The sequence below is a fragment of the Rhinopithecus bieti genome, unplaced genomic scaffold (genome assembly GCF_001698545.2).
Source record: "Rhinopithecus bieti isolate Rb0 unplaced genomic scaffold, ASM169854v2 scaffold_37987, whole genome shotgun sequence".
In the NCBI taxonomy this organism is placed as follows: domain Eukaryota; kingdom Metazoa; phylum Chordata; class Mammalia; order Primates; family Cercopithecidae; genus Rhinopithecus; species Rhinopithecus bieti.
The window spans coordinates 1,530,482-1,550,979 of record NW_016815892.1 but is presented as its reverse complement, the minus strand read 5'-3'; the positions used below and the strand labels follow the sequence as shown (position 1 = coordinate 1,550,979).

The 20,498-nt window shown below is 41.7% G+C and overlaps 1 protein-coding gene across 1 annotated transcript in view; it reads left to right on the top strand.

Moving 5' to 3' along the window:
- The first annotated feature begins 3,507 nt into the window (after positions 1-3,507).
- The window catches only part of OSBPL10 (oxysterol binding protein like 10), a 71,174-nt gene continuing 54,183 nt past the window's right edge, over positions 3,508-20,498 (top strand). The window contains exon 1 of the mRNA XM_017854119.1: positions 3,508-3,660. The gene's annotated coding sequence lies outside the window, so the exon portion shown is untranslated. The remainder of the gene's footprint in view (positions 3,661-20,498) is intronic.

Genomic DNA, 20,498 nt, shown 5'->3' with positions numbered 1-20,498 from the left:
CTCCCCAGCATGCATTGCCACCTTTCCTTGTCTTGTCCTGGTCTTTGTCTGTCCCAAGATACAGCGTACCACTGCCAGTTCAAACTCTACTTCTTGCCCTCTTGTGCCCTAGGTTGCCATATCTGAATAATGTTGGAGTAGAGGGGAGGGAGGCACAGAGTTGAGGTATGGGAAGAATGACGGGGACTTTGTCCTGATTGCCTAGGCAAGCAGATGTCTTTTCTTCCCGCTAGTGTTTCATTTTGTTTAAAGACAGTCTTACTGTGTTGCCTGGGCTGGAGTGCAGTGGCATGATCATGGCTTACTGCCTCAAACTCCTGGGCTCAAGTGATCTTCCCACCTCAGCATTCCAAGTAGCTGGGACTACAGGCATGTACCACCATGCCTGGCTAGTTTGTTAATTTTTCGTAGAGACATTGTCTCACTGTGTTGCCCAAACTTCTTTATTTTTAAAAAGATTTCCTAACTGCTCTACAGGATGTTTACTGCTTGTGTAATAAAGCAAAGAATTTTTAAATAGCACCTCTATATCTATAGAACAACTGTTTGGTATTTTAGATCTGAATCCAGTTTGAGGTTTCGGAGGCAGGAATTGGTCAGCAGGAAAGGCAAAAGGTATCTGTCCGCCTCTCTTATGGCAGATTGCAGTGTCTTGAATCCTGGGTTGGTTTTCTTAGTTCAGCTCCATCTGCCTTGCTATTTGCAGACATTTCTCTCAAGTTCTGGTATTAGTGCATCTTTAGCCTTTGGTTTTAGTGTTGTGAGTTTTTACCTTTTAAAAAATAACATGAAGTGCTGCTATATGGATGCTTTTTTTTTTTTTGCCATTAAGAAAAAATTGTAGTCAAATACACGTAACATAAAATGCATCACCCTGACCATTTTTATGTGTACATCTCAGTAGTGTTTGGTACATTCACATTGTTGTATAACCAATCTCCAAAACTCTTTTCATCTTGCAAAACTGGAGCTCTTTACCTTTTAAACGTTAACTCCCCATTCCCTCCCATCCACTCCTCAGCCCCCGGCAACCACCATTCTATTCTCTGTCTTTTGGCCATTTTTTATTTGTTAATTTTTAGGAGGCTATGACGTGCACTCTTCTTAAAGTTTTCTATCTCTGATTTATTCAGCACATTCATATTGAGTGTACACTCTTTGCTAAACATGTTCATGGTTCTGGGGACACTGCTGTGAGCAAGGGCGGTATTGTTCTTGTCCTCAAGGAGCTGACATTCCAGGGAGGAAAGAAAATCAGCAAGTGAATGAGTGCGCTAGTGAGTTCAGACAATGCTAAGTCCTGGGAAGACAGCAAATGGCGATGTGACAGAGAGTGCCTTTGGGGTGCTGTTTTGGCCAGGGAGGTCCCAGAAGGCCTTTCTGAGCAAGTGATATTTTAGCTGACCCCTGGATCTATACAGGATACTTCCTCCCCGATGTAGAAGGACTGGAGGAACAGCCCTTTGGGAGGAAGGAACAGCATGCACAAACACTCTGAGACTGTCATGAACTTGGCACATTTGAGAAATGGAAAAATATACTGATGTGACTTGAGCATACTAAGCAACGGGGAGAAGAGAACAAAATGAGGCTGGGCAGGTCATAGAGCAAAGCCAGGCAGCTTAGATTTTGTTCCAATTGCAATGTGGGGCCTTTATTAATTTATTTATTTTGAAACAGGGTCTCTCATTGTCACCCAGGCTGGAGTGCAGTGGTGCAATCATGGCTCACTGTAGCCTCGACCTCCTGGGCTTAATATATCCTGCCACTTTAGCCTCTCAAGTAGCTGGGACTATAGGTGCGTGTCACCATGCCCTGCTAATTTTTGTATTTTCTGTAGAGACAGGGTTTTGCCATGTTCCCCAGGCTGGACTCAAACTCCTGGGTTCAAGTGATTTACCCGCCTCAGCCGGGATCCCGAAGTGCTGGAGTTACAGGTATGGGCCACCGTGTCTGGCCCACTTGAGGCTTTTAACAGTAGAGTTATGTGACCTAACACTTGACATTAAAAAAGATTTTTGCATAAAAATACACTTGAGTTGGATAATACTGCATACAGCAGCATACAGATGCATAAGCACCGCACATACACGGTCTCTTCATCTGCCGCTGACAACCAGATTCCCCTGGGGATACATCAGGAAAGTCTGGGATACCTGTAGACTTTTCTTTGAGTAATTCTAATGAAAAGGCTGACAGATAGTATTGCTTTATGGATGGAACATCTGAGACCCTGAAATGTTGAATTGTAGTTCATGAGTCATTCTCTACTTTAGCCTAATTTTTCTTTATCATTTATTCTTGCTCTTAGACTTAGAACAGAATCTACAGAGTGTCAGTCAGCTAAGCTTGAGACTTACCTATTTTTTGTTACCTTTTTTGGAGACGGGGTCTTGCATTGTCACCAAGGCTGGAGTGCGGTGGCGTGATTTGGGCTTACTGCGGCCTTGACCACCTTGGCTCAATAGATCCTCCCACCTCAGCTACCCAAGTAGCTGGGACTCCAGGCTTGTGTCACCACACCTGGCTTATTTTAATATTTTTTGTAGGGATAGGGTTTCGCCTTGTTGCTTGGGTTGATCTCCAACTCCTGGGCTCAAGCGATCCTCCTGCCTCAGCCTCCCAAAGTGCTGGGATCATAGGCATGAGCCTCTGTGCCCACCGAGACCTATTTATTTGAATGGCAGAATTGCTATGGGGTAAAGAAATCCACCTCTGCCAACATGGCACTTGTATGCATATGTAACAAACCTGCACATTGTGCACACGTACCCTAAAACTGAAAGTATTAAAAAAAAAAAAAAAGAAATCCACCTCTGGTTACTCCTGTTTCCATTAGTAGGTGTATAAAATATTCTACAATAATGTGTGACCCTTAAAAAAATATTAGAGTAAAAGTCTCTACCCGTCCTCCCCCAGGGAGTTGGTGGAGGATTCGAAAAATGGCTTTGGTTTACCGGACTGCCATTTGTAAAAGTGTTTCTTGCTCGAATGGAATGAGTACCTGTGTGCTTGGTGATGGGGCTTCCTGACATCTGCCACACCAAGCCACGTCTGAGGGCAAGGGTGGCATCCTGTGCTCACACTGCAGGCATCTTTTCTGAGCCATGGCCATTGTGTCACTTGGAATTCAAACCCCATTTTGAGCAGTCTATTTTTGATAGAATCTGACTTTTCATTGTGACTATTTAGAAATTTTTTAAAAGTTAAAACAAAACAAAACAAGAAAAACACCTTTATCTGGCTTTGGTAAATAGCGATTGTTTTTGTCCACTGTTGGGGAGTGCAACAGCCTGTGATGATTCGGATCCTGATATTAGACAGAAACTCGTTCCTAAACAGATGGTCAGAATCTGCACTTGGTACTTCATTCAAAACAAGCCCTCTGTGTTTTACATCATGCCCTTTTCAAGCAGGTCTCTTCAGACAGTGGGTACGAATATTTCATGACCTATAGATGTTTAATTTGGAAAATACTTGGCATCATTCTAGATCTTTATTTCAGAAAACACCCTGGGATGGCACGGGCCCAAGTCACATTCCACAGAGCAGCTGAAAAATGGGACACTTGGCTCTTTGCCATCAGCCAGTGCCAACATAACCTGGGCCATTTTACCAAACTCCGCTGAAGACGAACAAACCTCACAGCCAGAGCCAGAGGTAAGCGTGCAGTCCTGTCAGTGCATTCATGGCTTGTGTTATCGCTTGTTCAGAAATATAGTAATTATATTTGTAACTTGCTCATCTCTTTGTTTCAAGAGGAGACAAATTAAAAAATGGAAGAATTGCCTGGAGAGACAAAATCAGCTATGTGCATGCCCGGCACTTCTCTTGTTCGTGTGTCTGGCAGCTGCTATGGGTGAATTGTGATCCTACAAATGAGGAATCTCCTATTTTCATTGAAATAGGAGTCATTTTAACTTCAAGTGGGAGAAATTCTAACAGACCCATTAACATGATGCCTATTGACATGATGGGAGCAGTTACAATATATTATGTTGCTCCCCTGAATAATGGCTTTTTCGTGTGGTTCCTGCTAATACAAGCTCTTGCCTCACATGCTCGACTCCTGCATGCTCCTGAGCCAGGCCGGTATCCGTGGGGCCATGGCCAACACTCCTTTTGGGCACTGAGCTGCAGCCCAGGTTCAGGCTGCCGAGGTTATGCACTGCCTCGTCAGGAGAGCAGTCCTTGCAGATCCTGGTGACCAGCCAGGCTCCAACAGGCTTCATGGACTTTCTGTCATCTGCCCTCGGCTGGGCTCTCCTAACTCTGCCTCTAAGTGGCAGCTGGAGGGGAGCGAAATGCGGTGTCTCCTTTTGCCAGTATTATTTTGTGTCCTGAGTCCATTTTCGTTTTTCTTGTTCTTTTGATGCACATGATATAGTCTTGATACGGTCTCTTGAACTGGGCAGAGGCCTTCTTTAACCATGCGTTAGAGGTTGTTCTTAATTTCCATTGAAATCTTTTTCGCCTGAAAATTGTAGAACACTCACAAAATCGATTTGATAAGGTTGAAAGCCCCAAAGCAGTGTCTTTGATCAAATGGTTTTGGTTATCAATGGAAATTTTTCTCCAAGCAGCATAGGATTATATTCTTGGACAGTGATGTAGTAGCATAGCTCTTGTAAAGTCAGATTAGGCTGCCTACAAATATTTCATGGGCATCTTTAAGGGGCTTTAGAAGGGTATGAAGTGAATAGTGGCTGTGGATTTTTGAAAGGCATTTGCTCTGTATGTACAAGGAGTATCAGGGTCTAGAAACTCATGCAGCTGATGTGCAAGTGAATTAGAAGGTAAGTTGGCGACCATGTGAATGGTAGAGAAGTGAGTTCTTAGATCTTTAGTGATCATTTTTTAGATCCTTATTTCTAGCAGCATTCTTGGGCAAAACCTAACTTACTTACTATGGCTCGTACCATTTCTGACTTTGTAAGTCCTCTTTAGTGTTCCTTCTGTGTTTTTCTGATAGGTGTTCCCTCTGACCCCCAAGGTTTGAGGCCAGGTCTGTTGTTTTTTGCACAAAGTTGTTGCCCACTTTACCTCACCAGTCAGTAGCATTGGCAAAAAAAATTAGCATATGATTATCTGTAAGAAATAACTAACTCCTGGCCGGGCGCAGTGGCTCACACCTGTAATCCCAGCACATTGGTAGGCCAAGGCTGGTGGATCACGAGGTCAGGAGTTCGAGACCAGCCTGACCAATATGGTGAAACCCCATCTCTACTAAAAATACAAAAATTAGCCGGGCATAGTGGCACACACCTGTAATCCCAGCTACTCAGGAGGCTGAGGCAGGAGAATCGCTTGAACCCGGGAGCAGAGGCTGCAGTGAGCCAAGATCACGCCACTGCACACCAGCCTGGGCGACAGAACAGGGCACCATCTCAAAAAAAAAAAAAAAAAAAAAAAAGAAAAAAAAAAGAAAAGAAAAGAAAGAGATAACTAATTCCCAAGTTCAACTTTGAAAATAATACATCCTGAAGAAGAAGAACTAGCCAGAGCTTTTTTCATTAAGGTAGGGAGACAGTCATTAATTTCTAGTTGTCATTTTTTCCCCCTAATTGTTTTGTCAGAGCAAGGTAAGATTTTGTTTGATTCCATGTAGCAGGGAAGGTCTTATGGAGTAGAATGGTGTTTTGGTGGTTTTCTGAGAAGGGAGAATTTTTGGCAAAGACTGCCCTCGTTTTTTCCAGTGAGTGCTATGGCAGATGATTCTCAAAACCCAAACAGCTAGTAGAGCTTGGACACTATTTTTCTTCTTAGGCCATTGTGCCTTGCCACTTTTTTTTGTCTTAATAGTTCAAAAAACTAGCGACATCCACACAATAGTTTTCTGTCAGAAAAGAAAATGTTGCTATTGCCTCCTTTCTGTACATTGTGGAGGAATAACTTCTATGTAGAATGAAGTGAAATTCTTAAAGGTTAAAAATGCCTTATGAGCAGGTCCTTAATGCTTTTGATCTAGAAAATATAGTTACTTATGTGAGTGGTCGTTGGGAAACTAACTTTCAGAATTGTGGTTATTAGGGTCATGTAGCTAAATTAACTATTGTCTTCTGGTTTACTGTTTAGAACATGTTAGGTCTTTGGGGGGATAAGTGGGATACCAAAGGTGGCTCCCCTCTGCTGGTTCTGGCTTTCCATAAAATAACCTACATCTGAAACAGTAATGCATTTTGAAGCTTAGTCTGTTTAATTCCCAGCAGAATAAAAGCTCAAAGAGCTGTATGTATTTAATACATGAGTTAGAAGAGAGCTGTGATCAGCTCTGTTATAAAATGTAGTAATCTTATCATTTTATTCTGCTGGGGCTAGAACTAACTAAATGTGAAAATGAAATATTCTTCCATAATGAAATGAGTTAGGATCTTGGTTTTACCTATTAGTAGAACAATTTTCAATGAAAAGCACCATCTGAAATGTAAGTCTAGATGGAAAAGGTTTTTGGTGTGTCACTTCATCATGTATGCCTTACTTTAGGACAGGAAGGATGGTGATTGGAGTAGAGACTGGACCGAGCTCTCTTGACTTTTTCTTTTTTTTGAGATTTTTTTTTCTCCTCTGTTGCCAGGCTACAGTGCAGTGGCACGATCGATCTCAGCTCACTGCAACCTCCACCTCCCAGGTTCAAGCGATTCTCATGCCTCAGCCTCCTGAGTAGCTGGGATTACAGGCATGTACCACCACACCCAGCTAATTTTGTATTTTAGTAGAGACGGGGTTTCACCATGTTGGCCAGGATGATCTCGATCTCCTGACCTCGTGATCTGCCCGCCTTGACCTCCCAAAGTGTTGGGATTACAGGCGTGAGCCACCACGCCTGGCCACTCTCTTAACTTTCTTTCTATTTTCTTGATTGGAGAGATTGGAAACCTAACAGCTATATGTCCCAGACTTTCTTACAGTCGGATTTCTGAACACGTTACAGGGAGATGCATTTGTGTGAGATTTGGAAGACCAAGTTCCTTCTGTTTATGCTGCTGGCAGGCAGTGGCATGGAGGTTGGAGTGTTGAGAGGCAGCTGTGGTGGCCACACTCATAGTTCCAGGCCTTAGTCCCACCTCCATGGGTGTGGCAACAGCTTTCTGACCTCTGAATCACAGCCATCTACATTGTTGTGACCTGGAACTTAGAAGTCTAAGGGGCGTGCTGGGCGTGGTGGCTCATGCCAGTAATCCCAGCACTTTGGGTGGTCGAGTTGGGTGAATCACGAGGTCAGGAGTTTGAGACCAGCCTAACCAACATGGTAAATCCCCGTCTCTACTAAAAATACAAAAATGAGCTGGGCGTGGTGGCATGTGCCCGTAATCCCAGTTACTCAGGAGGCTGAGGCAGCAGAATCGCTTGAACCTGGGAGGCAGAGGTTGCAGTGAGCTGAGATTGTGCCACTGCACTCCAGGCTGGGTGACAGAGTAAGACTCTGTCCCCTCCATAAAAGAAAAGTCTAATGGGGCCCCTGATGTCTGCTCCTCCAAATATTAAAAAATTATTTTTAATAATTTTATACGCACCTAATTTCCATATCAAATTCCTTTCTGACTGCAACACCTGGAGTGGTTTCTGTTTTCTGCACCCATTGTGACTGGTTGGACTCTTGGCACAGGAGAGCCCAGGGCAATGAGGTAAACCCATCCTGAAGGACAGAGCTCACACATGACCATGCATACCCACCTTCCAGAGGACATATCTGAGCGACAAAACCTTAACTGTTTTTTTAAAAGTCAGATTTATTGAGGCATAATTCACAAACAATATAATTCACCATTTAAAAATGAGAGGTTCTCAGTCTTAACAAATCATAGTAGTATCCCTAATCCAAATAGCATTCAAAATCTGAATTAGATTGGAATTAAATCTGAATCCCTAATTCAAAATCGAAAATGCCCCCAAATCTGAAACTTTTTTAAGGCCGACATGACACTCAAAGGAAATGCTCCTTGGAATATTTTGGATTTCAGATTTTTGGATTTGGGATGCTCAACTGGTATAATGCAAAAATTCCAACATCCAAAAAAATTCAAAATCCAAAACACTTCTTCTCCCAGGCGTTTCAGGTGAGGGGTACACAACCTGTATAGAACAGTTCTACTGACCCCAAATTCCCTCATGCCCCTTTGTAGTCAAATCTGTCCCCCAGCCCTTGGCAACCACTGATCTATTATTTGTCCCTATAGTTTTGTCTTTCCCGGAATGTCATGTATATGGAATCATGCAGGATATAGCCTTTTGAGTAGGGCTTCCTTCACATAGTGTAATGCATTTGAGATACATCCATGTTAACGTGAATCATACTAATGCATTCCTTTTGCGTTGAATAGTACTCATGGGATCTACAGTTTATCCATTCACTAGTTGAAGAGCATTTGGTAACTTTAAAAACTTTCCCACATTTTTATGGGTAAGCTGGAAAGGGGGAGCAATGAAAAATAATGTTGTGTTAATTATTTGAGGGTAAATATCTGGTGCCCAGATACCTACCCATGGCCTTAGAACCATCAGGACTATAGCCCCGCCCCTGGAGACTATAAGCAGAGTGTTTCTAAGCCTGTTCCTCAAGAGCACACCGTCAACTCTTATCATCCCGTGTTGACTGTCCCAGTTAGCAGCTTTGCCTAGTTAGTTGTCTGGATTATAGTGGCAACAATGCTATCAAGAGACCACATATTCCATACCCCTACAAATCTAGCAGGTGTAGAAAAACTTATAATGTCTTTATATACTGAGTACTATATCAGCACATAAGTTAGCTAAATGGACTTCGGTTAAAAAATTGCATAACTGAATTTCAAGTAAACATGTCCTAATCATCCCTTTCCAAAGGAAGAAAAATTGTTTTAAGAATAAAGGAAGGAGACTGATATAAAAGATTTATCTGAGTTCTGTGTCAAGAATTTTCATGCTTTTGATTGAATCATCATTTTAGCCCTGAACTTTTGAACTACTTAACAACCCATAAAGCTGTCCATTTGAAATCCTCTGATGTTCAACTTGAAGCCTGGCCAGTACAATCCCCTCAACACATTTTATCATTTTTTAATTTTCATTCCCATGATACATAATTGTATAGGTAGATGTTGGTTGAGGATGTATCTGGTGTGGGATGGTGATAGATTTTTAGAGATGAACAAGGTTTTAATACGTTGTTTTGATCCTGTAAATAATTCTTTTAAAGTTGCAATCTTATAAGTTTTTTTGAAACATGTGACACATATTTATTTGTGGTCAACAGTTTGAGGAGTGAGGCAGCTATCACTGACTTAGGATGATTAAAAATCACTTTATTGAATCCTGTGATAACCTCACAGAGTTTAATTCCAAATGGTTGCTGCATAGGAAATATCATTGATCAAGTTTAAAATTTGTTATAAGTAAATTTTGTGGGTGATAGGATTATCCTTCCACACTCCACTCCTCATCTCTCATCATTAAACAGACTATATCTCCTTCCAAGAATCTGTAGAATAGACTTTTGTTTTCCTTTGAATCATGACCTTTGATTCACTAAATCTTAGAATAGTCTTTAGGAGTCAAATGGCCACTCCCCAAACTGGAGTGGTTGTTTGACTTGCCAAGCATCACAGAACTTAGGTTGACACAAAATTGATATCTGGACTTGCTTTCTCCCAAGCTAGTGCTCTTTCCTTCTTACTGCACCATCTCCTATATTGGATAGGATTCTTTCAGATGCAAATAATAGGAAACCCTACAATTAATAGCTCAAATAGTAATAAATTTAAGCCTGGGCATGGTGGTTCATACCTGCAGTCCCAGCATTTTAGGAGGTCAAAGCAGGAGGATCACTTGAGGCGAGGAGGTCAAGACCAACCTGGGCAACACAGACCCTGTCTCTACAAAAAAATATAAAAATTATCCAGGCAATGGGGGTACGTGCTGATGGTCCCAGCTACTCGGGAGGCTGAGGTGGGAGGATTGCTTGAGCCTGGGAGGTTGAGGCTGCAGTGGGCTGTGATCACACCACTGCATTCGAACCTTGGTGACAGAGTGAGATCCAGTCTCAGAAAATAATAATAATAATAATAAATTTTTGCACAAAAGAATTCTGGAAGTAGGTGCTTCCAGGTCTGGCGCAGCAACTCATGATGGCCTCAAAGATATGAGTTTCTTCCATTCCTCCTCCTGTTTATCATTATGCTTGTCATTTCATGGTGACAGCATCATAGCTATAGTCCTAAATATTGCATCCTCACAACATATCCTTTAAAAGAATGGATGGGAACCCTTCTCAAGACACTTTTTGAGGCCGGGTGCAGTGGCTCATGCCTGTAATTCCAGCACTTTGGGAGGCCGAGGCAGGTGGATCTTGAGGTCAGGAGATCGAGACCATCCTGGCCAACATGGTGAAACGCTGTCTCTACTAAAAATACAAAAATTAGCTGGGCGTGGTGGAGGGTGCCTATAATCCCAGCTACTTGGGAGACTGAGGAAGGAGAATCACTTGAACTTGGGAGGCGGAGGTTGCAGTGAGCTGAGATCGCGCCACTGCACTCGAGCCTGGCAACAGAGCGATACTCTGTCTCAAAAAAAAAAAAAGACACTTTTGTTTGGGAAGCGAAGCCCCCTTAGTACACTCCCCGTGTTATCTCACAGCCAGAGCTAGATCACACACCTACTCCAAGACCCATAACTGGTGGTGGGTCACTGGATTTTCATGAGCCACCCACCCTGGCTATGGAGCGTGCCTTACCTGAGATCAAAGGGATCTCAGATCCCAGAGAGACCAGAACTGGGTTTTTGTCAGCAAGAGAAAAGAGGGTATTGGCTTTTGGGTAGTGGTAGATTGTGTCTGCCTTACCCCTGATCTACCCCAAGTAGGTTTTCTTCATGCAGGAGTCATCTTCAGCCCCACAAGACTTTTCTGACCTGGCCGTTTCATCTCATAGACCTAATTCTTTGAGGGAAGACACTATGTGTGATTCTTCTCTGGAAACTCCAGAGTATTTAGGAAAGTATGACGCACATAGCAGATACTCTAAGTATGGAATGAATGAATGTGAACGATGAGGTACATTGGTAGTGTTCATGACTAAAGGGCATGTTTCCCTATTGTTCTCATCTCTGTGCTCCTCCCTATGGCTTCCGGGAGTTCCAGTAGAAGTAAGTTTAACCTGTTGAGTGGCATATGACTTACATATCCTGCTGTGATGAAAGATGCATCTACGGCCACTGTCCTGGAGCTCTCCAGGCAGAAGATGCTTCTATGAATTGGTCCATTCCTCGTCAGTGGCCTTGATCAGCTATCTAACAGGTGCTAAGTGGTTGTAGTTATACGTGGAATTATTTTTGTGGGAGGGTCCCTAATCATGGGATAGAATTCTTATTGTAATCTTTTAGAAGAGCTGCTGAAGACATTCCATTGAGATCCTCACACTAAAGAAATAACCAATGATTTGATTAGCCGGATTGTTTCTTTTTCTCTTCTGGTTGTTGTTGGTCTGGAGGGAAAGTCGTTCATCCTTCAGACAAATGTAGAAGATATGCCTCCTAGCTATCAGACCTTCAGGACTCACTAAAAATCAGAAAGAGCCAGACTGTTCTTATGCTTAAAAATACACTGCTCCTCCATTAGTTTGTTCTGTGTTCCAGTATAGTAAGACAGTGATGATTTATCTACGCAATTATTTTATTCACTCAGCAGATACTGAGCTCTTATTATATAGTGGGCATTGAATGGAGCCCACCCTTAGTTTAGCAGGTTTTCATAACCCAGTTTATTAGCTCTGTACATGTTTCATAATAGTTATAATTATTCTGTATATCATGAGATTAGCAGCAAGAGAAATGTCTCTTAGCCAAGTGACGTTTCCACGGTTAGTACCCTAAGACTGTGTAGGTCCTGGTGTCATGTGGTTGTGGATGTACCTATAGCCTGCGGCAATTGAGATGACCATCTGTGAGATGACGTGAAATTTGAAGATGTGCTTCTGTGGTTATCTCCTAGGCTATACTGCCTCCTGTGGTTAAGAGCTCCTCCTGTCTGTCTTGCAAGACAGCATCTTTCTGCCCTCCTTCCTTTTCATTCTTAGCAACTCACAATGTAATCATCACACACAAGCCTAAGCCCTGCACACATTTTTCAAAAACTTGTTCGACTTGGTTTCTGGCAGCTTTCATGAGCTCTCTGAGTACAAGGCATGATAGTATATTTTTCTGTGTCGTTTTGGGGGATTCATTTCAGCTTATGCTCATTTTTCAAGGATTTTTTCTTTCCTCCATTGCTTTTCTCTTCCTCTCTTCCTTTTTTGTGGGTGATAATAAGGTTTTGCTTCTTGGGTGGGTGTTGTTTTTATAAGAGAGGAGGGGAATATAGTGGAAGGTCTGAAATCATGCCTTTGCTATGGCCAGTAGGATATGTGCTGGGGCTTTTAATGGGTTTCGACACGGGACTGAGAGAGTCTTTGGCAGTGGCCTTAGGAGAGTTCACGGTGTTCCTTCCTTCTCTCTCCTCCCCTGAGGCCTGTGTGGCTTTGTGACGTAAACACCCACCAGAGTGCTGGGGAGGAGCCATCTTGGATTTGCCAACTGTGAGCTGAGCTGGAGCTATATGAAAAAACTAAGTACCAAGTGGTATAATCTCTCCTATCCTGCAGCAGTACTCAAGGGATTAAGCGCTTTGAAACTGGTGAATGAAAAGGACTTAAAGCCCTGCAATGTTTAGTCTGGGTTTTCCCTCCTCTTTCCCCTTTTCTCTTTTCTGTTCATTCTTGTTGCCACAAAGGGAGAAAGTCAGATCTGAACCAGAGGTGAAGAGTTGAAGAGATTGTGGCGATGTGGTACCAAAAGTTTTAGTATTCTGTTGTTTGGGGGTATTTAGTCTCACCCTCTAAACATGGCCCTAAATTTCACAGCTCCCTCTGCTTCCTTCTCACTTGCCTAGTTCTATGAAATTATATCAGTATAAATGAGCTCTTCACCATCTGCCTGGCTTATATTTGTATTTGCCCACGGTGAATGACTATTTTAAAAGTGATTTATTTTCTGGCCCTGATGACGCTCACTTTCTAAAGATGAAAAGTCAACGCTCAGAGATTTATGATCTTGGGAAAAGAATGTTATGGGAGAAAAGAGTAAAATATTTCTCACATCTACTTTGGGCTTCGCCTGAGTTAATCGATGAGTTCTTGTATCCCTTTTGTAATTTGAGTTGAGTTTTGTAGATGGCTTATGGCTCTGTGCATTGCAGGGGCTTACTGTGTGCTAAATAATAATTGTAAATTTAAAATTCTTTTGGTACTGATGATGGATGTGAGCCACTGGGGGAAAGTTGTGTGTGTGTGTATGTGTGTGTGTGAAACAGAGCAAGTGAGTGAGCCATAGAATTGTCTTTTAGTTCTGGCAGTGTTTTTCAGATCTTATGGATGTAGGAATCAAATAGCCATTCTGTAGTACTTGAAAGTACTGTACCAGCAGCTGTTTAGCTCTCCATCCAGTCCCCAGCCACACCGGGACCACAGCCTTCCTCACCCATAAAGATACTGGAGCAGCCCTGACCAAGGCCATGGACTCCATGAGGTGCCCTGTGGAGTTGGGTGTCATGCGGTGCTCTGTCACCACTGTCTTTTCTCTCTCTCAGATAACAATGTGCTCCTGTCCCTCCCAATCTCCACCCTTTTCTCTGTCATTCACCATCTACAGCCAGCTAAGCCTGTGCTGGATGGTCCTCATGTCACATAAAGTTCTCTCTATTGGCTCTAGTGGTCCCATTAAATGACCACATTACCAATAAGTATAAGAAGAGCGGTGGACATACAGCCGTGCGAAGGAGAAGGAAACTGTAGCTGTTTTGGAAATGAAATGAGATGCAGTCGAGAGCAGTGTATCAATCCTGAAAACCCTGGCAGTGCTCCTTAGATTGCTCCAAATCTCCATTCTCATTTTTCTTGATCATCTCATCAGAATTGCTTTTCTTTAAAATATATAAGAAATGTATATAACTTTGTTAATATTTATAAATTAATACTGTGAGAGTATCAAATCTTAATTTATTTACAGCAAATGTATTTAGCCCACATTATGAGTTTAATATAGCTTTGTTGGTTACCCTGGAAACCCCCATGAATGATGGTTATTTTTTGGAAAATGTGTTTCAGATTCCAAATATCTTCTTTTTACTAGCTTATGTACTAACATGCAGAGCCAGCTTGTGGTTCTGACTTTAAAAAAAATATGTGTATATATAATGTAATTCAAGGAGAAAACTACTCCTTTGAAGGATGTGAACTTTTCTTATAGAAGATTGATACTAATTTCATGTATTGAATTGAGAAAAGAAATGGAAGCAAGAGGGACTTACACTTATGTTTACGTGGCTTTTAAAAATTCCATTATGATGAGTTTTTAGTGCTAAAACATTTATTTAGAATGGAATATATATAGAAATTCCCATAATGGGAAAATCCTTGCCCATTTTAGATATTGCTGTGCTAGATCAGTGGTTCTCAAGCAGATGAGTGGGGACTCTTGTGCCCTGCAGACATGAGGGGCAGGTGCTCATGACGGTCATTGCTCATGACGGTCATTGCCTAGGGCTTATGAGGGGCCTTTATAAACTTCACTCTCCGCCTCACAAAAGCCAGGTTTTTGTTTATATCATCTGAGAATACAGGTTCCTTGATGGACACAATCAATTGGTTGGACGTAAGATACAAAATCATAATGAAAACAAGAGATTCTGTTTTTGATAATTTGGCTGTTGAGTTAAAACAAAAAAAAAAGTCCAAGTCCCAAGGGTATTTTGGGGAAGTGCAGTTAAATTGTTGCATTTCTAGGTTGGTGAGAATGAGGTGAATCATCAGCATTTGGGTCTCTTTAAGCTGTTTCATGATGGCGGACGGGGATTAACATGATGTCTCTCTGGAGCCCCAGCTATGGAGTCTGACAAAGCACTTTGAACCCAAGCTCTTTCAATGATTGCCTGTAAGAATGTAAGCATGTGAATTATTAATGGTTGTAGAATGGTATTTCCTGATGAAAATGTTGTAAACATTATATGAGATCATATATCGCCAGTGTCCAGCTCAATGCCTGGCACTCAATAGTAAGTCCTTATTAAAATTGTTCTTTGGTCTACCTAGCTTATCTTTATTTGTAGATATGAAGTATGTCGGGAAACACTTAAGAACATGTGTAGTCATGCTATTCTGGGCTAAGCAGGATTCATTTCTCTTTTGTTTGTCTTCCAAAGGAGTAGTCTGGGTGTAAATAATGACATCTGCCATTTATATAATGGAGCATGGTTTACAAAGGGCTTCCACTAATAACTTATTCAAATATGGCTTCTCCACATAGAACTAATTTAATAATCATCAGGCTAGTTCTGTTGCTGGTGTCTTGTCTGGGTTTTCTCTGAGGAAGTCCTAAAATCATCTGGCGTGGCCCCAGGTCAGTGAGCATCCACAGGTGGGAAGCCCAGGTAGCTGATTTTCACAGCACATCTCAGGCTGGTACGTCAGAGGAAATCTGTGTATACGGAAATAAAGGAAATATAAGTAGGTCATATTAGATTCCTGTTGCTGCTGTAACAAATTACCACAAATATATTCTCTTACAGTTCTGTTGGTTAGAAGTCTGACACAGGTCTCAGTGGGCTAAACTTAAAGTGTTAGAAGGGCTGTGTTGCTTTCTGGACGCTGTAGGGTAGAATTTGTTTCCTTGGCTTTTCCGGCTGCTAGTGGCTGCCTGCATTCCTTGGCTTGGGCCCATTGCTCCATCTTCAGAGCCAACAGCATTGCATCTCATTGACCCTGCTTCCACAGTCCCGATCTCCCTCTGACTTCCCTCTTCTGCCTCCCTCTTCCACTCTTAAGGCCCCTTGTGATTACACAGAGCTCACCCAGATAATCTAGGAAAATTGCTCTGTTTTAGGATCAGCTGATTAGCAAACTCAATTCCATTTGCAACCTTAATTTCCCATTGCCATGTAACCTAACATATCAGGACTTGAACGTCTTTGGGCCTTTTTTTTTTTTTGGAGACAGAGTCTTGCTCTATTGCCCAGGCTGGAGTGCAGTGGCGCGATCTTGGCTGTAGATTCAAGCAATTCTCATGCCTCAGCCTCCCCAGTAGCTATGATTACAGGCAGCCACTACCATGCCTGGCTAATTTTTTATATTTTCAGTAGAGATGGGATTTTGCCATGTTGCCCAGGCTGGTCTTGAATTCCTGAGCTCAGACAGTCCTCCCGCCTTGGCCTCCCAAAGTGCTAAGATTACAGGCATGAGCCACCACGCCCAGCCGTCTTTGGGCCATTTTCACACCTACAGCAGCAGGGGAGGGAGTTGACTGGCATTCACAGAATACATTACATAGAGCATGCAGTTAAAACTAGGCTCAACCTCTTGCTGGTGGAAATTAAGCAAGTTGCTCTATTCCCTTTGAGGAAAGCGGTCAGCTCAGCTGGACTCATTATTGGAAAATAAGTGCCTGGCTTTGCTTTTTATACACAGTGAAGCCTTTTCAAACTTGCTTTTCCCAGGCTACCCCTGCCTTTGCCACTCCCTTCCTCCCTGTACCTCCCAAGAGCCTCAGAATTCAGCCGGACATGAAACCATGATGGCTCATTTTTTACAGTTTCTACAATTCATGCTTTGGCAGTAGTAGGAGGATGATTTTTAAAATTATTGTAAAACAGCATAATTATTGCATTAAAATACAGTAGAAACCTATAGGAAGTCAGAAGTAAAAACCCCGTATTTCCTTTTGATGCCACCTCCTTGGAAGGAGCTACTGTGTGTCTCTTATGGGAAATTTGTACAGCAAACATATATATATTTATTTATTCTTTAACTTTTTTTATACCAGTGGAATCACAGTATGAATAATGTTCTGTGGCTTTTCAATTTGACTATATATCTTAGGTATCTTCACATGTCAGTATGTTGAGATTGTTTGCATTCTTTTGAACAGCTACAAAGCCATTCCAGTCTATGAATACATCTATGGAGTTATGTGCTATATTTTATTTAACTAGTAATTTATTTAACTAGACCCTAGGAGTGACATTTACGTTGTCTAGTTTTTCATTATTATAAATTGTCCTCTACATGTATTGTGTACACTTACAGAAATATATCTTATATAGGGAAACTTTCCAGCAGTAGAATTTAACTGAAATTCAGTTAACAAATGTGGGAATTTGAGGTTTGATAAGTATTACCACGTTCCCCTCCAAGATTAAGCCAAATGTATACTTTCTCAGCATTGTGTGAGGGTTGCTATTATCCTGTCTCTCACCTTTAAGGAATGAATGTCAAGCTCTTATTTTATTTCTAGTTTATTTTTAAGATAAATGGTATCTTGTTTTTAATTTCCCTCTTTATAATTATGAATGAAGTTAAGCATATTTTCACATTTATTAGCCATTCGTATTTCCTTTGTCTTTAACATCTTGTTCATAGTCTTTGTATATTTTTCAGTTGGGTTATTGGACTTCCTAATTAATGTTTTCTAAGACTTCTTTTAATATACCAAGCCAGTGAATTTTTAATAATGTGGAGCAAGTATTTTTCCACCTTTTGGGTGCATTTTTCGAGGTAAGAAGCAGTAACAACAATCATGATTATGTCCCCGCTGTAAAATGTTTTCTCATGAAGATCCCTTAGCTTGAAGCGTTTTGAGAGTCAGATTCCCCTTACATCCTTTTATAATTTAGCATTAGTTTAAAATTCAGCTCCAGGATTTTATGTGCTGCTGTCTAGGAACACCCACTGGAATGAGCCAGCAGGTGATGCTGTGTGTGGGCTGTTTTGTAGGGATGAACAGCAGCTATGGGAATGTACACTAACTGATATATATATACATTTATCCTTCCTGGAAACATCATCTAGCAAGACTCTAGCAGTCCTCTTATTAAGAGAACTGTACCGTGTGGAGAGGTAGTTTTTCTACCCTCACTTTCTTGCTGGTCTAGGTCCTTGCTTGAAAACAAAGTGAAAATATGTAGAGATGCATTCCATGGAGGTTCTGATTTGGACCTTCCATCCCCATCCAGGGTATGATGTTACTGGTTTTTAATGCAGTTTTATGCAGGATACTTGTCAAGTTGAAGAAAATATATTTATTCCTTAAAATGAAACACTTAATGACATAAAACTTTTAAAAGAAATTCAAAGACACTGGATTAAGTATAGCATGATGAAATATTCAGTTAAATATCAATTTCCAATAAAGTGTCACATACTCTGTTATTTTGAAACTTTTGAAACTCACATGAAGGATGAGTTTCATGATCCTGTTTTGTGAAAACGGGATGAAGATTGTGTTCAGGAGTAGAGAATTCTGTCAAAATCTCTAAATTGACAAATTCTCTAAAGTGACAGAAAACCTAGCTTGGAAAGTCATCATGGAGTTATTTTATGCTACAGAAATGGAAATTCTGGGGCTGGGCATGGTGGCTCATACCTGTAATCCCAGCACCTTGGGAGGAGGCCAAGGCAGGCAGATCACGAGGTCAGGAGATTGAGACCATCTTGCCTAACACTCTGAAACCCTGTCTCTACTAAAAATACAAAACATTAGCCAGGTGTGGTGTCATGTACCTGTAGTCCCAGCTACTCGGGAGACTGAGACAGGAGAATTTGCTTGAACCTGGGAGGCAGAGGTTGCAGTGAGCCGAGATCCTGCCACACTCCAGCCTGGGCAACAGAGTGAGACGAAGAAAAAGAAAAGAAAGAAAGAAAAAAAAAAAGAAATGGAAATTCTGTGCGACAGAGTGATGCAAACAAAAACTAGAATATGTAATATTTAAAGGATCGTAGGTCCTACCTGAGCACAGTTATGTCTTAAATTTCACCTTCTTTTTGTGCTAAATATAAGAATCCCACTGTTCTGATTATTAATAGTGCTACTACATACGGTTTGTGTTACCCCAGGATGATTACAGCTGTCTCACAAATTTCCCCTGGAAGTTTTCAGTGAATGAAGCATTTGAGAGTAGGACAAAGCAGAGCATGATAATGTGACAGTTTTTAAAGTAGAGGACATAGTGAGCCTCATTTGGATTTTATGGCAGTGGAATAATATGAAGAAAATACAAATTGCTACAATTACCCTCTTACATCCTGAGTATCATTTCACATCTGAGTAAAAGTACAGGGAAACCTATTAATATCCTATGTCACTGTGGCTAGAAAAGTGGACACACATAATGCAAATTAAAGAGAATAGAAAATGCTTGCTGTTTGGACCAAAAGATATTGAGTGGGATGTAGAGATTGTAGCTTTATAATGGGGCATTATTGGTGCCGCCTCATTGTGGAATTAAGGGCTGTGGTAGTTTTGCTCTTGGTTTATTTCTTTTCTTCTATGAAATGCTAGAGCCTGTTTTCTGCTAGATGCTTTCTTCTTGGTTTGGTAATATTTACAGAAATCAGGACAGAATAGGCGTATACCAGAGTTGTCTTTAAGAAAAATGAAGCCGGGCGCGGTGGCTCAAGCCTGTAATCCCAGCACTTTGGGAGGCCGAGACGGGTGGATCACGAGGTCAGGAGATCGAGACCATCCTGGCTAACACGGTGAAACCCCGTCTCTACTAACAATACAAAAGCTAGCCGGGCGAGGTGGCGGGCGCCTGTAGTCCCAGCTACTCGGGAGGCTGAGGCAGGAGAATGGCGTAAACCCGGGAGGCGGAGCTTGCAATGAGCTGAGATCCGGCCACTGCACTCCAGCCCGGGCGACAGAGCGAGACTCCGCCTCAAAAAAAAAATAAAAAAAAAAATAAAAAAAATAAAAAAATAAAATAAAATGAAAATCAGAGTACTTATGTCTAAAATTTTGAGGTTACTGTCCTTTTTGAATGGAAACATGCAGCCTTAAATGCACAAATTAGGAAAGAAGAAAGGCTGGAATATCAGTGATCTTAGAAAGCTAAAAAAAGAACAACCAATTATACCCTAAAAAAGTAGAAAGATGGAAATAATTAGGAGTAAAATTAATGAAATGTAAAGATATATGATAGAAAGGACCAAGAAAGGCAAAAGTTGGTTATTTAAAAAGACTGAAAAAAAATTCATGAACCTCTGAAAACGGGTCAAGAAAAAAAGAGGCACATTTTGGTCTCTGTTTTACATGTTACTCAGTGTTCATTGCTGCCTCCCTGGTCCATAAAGTGCCTTTAGTATGTTACTTTAGATTATCTTGGTGTCATCAAGCTTTCCCCAGCAGAGAACCACTTTGTTGTCTACTTTAAAGCGTAGTTGCCGGGCGCGGTGGCTCACAGTTGTAATCCCAGCACTTTGGTAGGCCGAGGCGGGTGGATCACGAGGTCAGGAGATCAAGACCATCCTGGCTGACATGGTGAAACCCCATCTCTACTAAAATATAAAAGTTAGCTGGGCATGGTGGCGGGCGCCTGTAATCCCAGCTACTCAGGAGGTTGAGGCAGGAGAATGGCGTGAACCCGGGAGGCGGAGCTTGCAGTGAGCCAAGATCGCGCCACTGCACTCCAGCCCGGGCAACTCCGTCTCAAAAAAAAAAAAAAA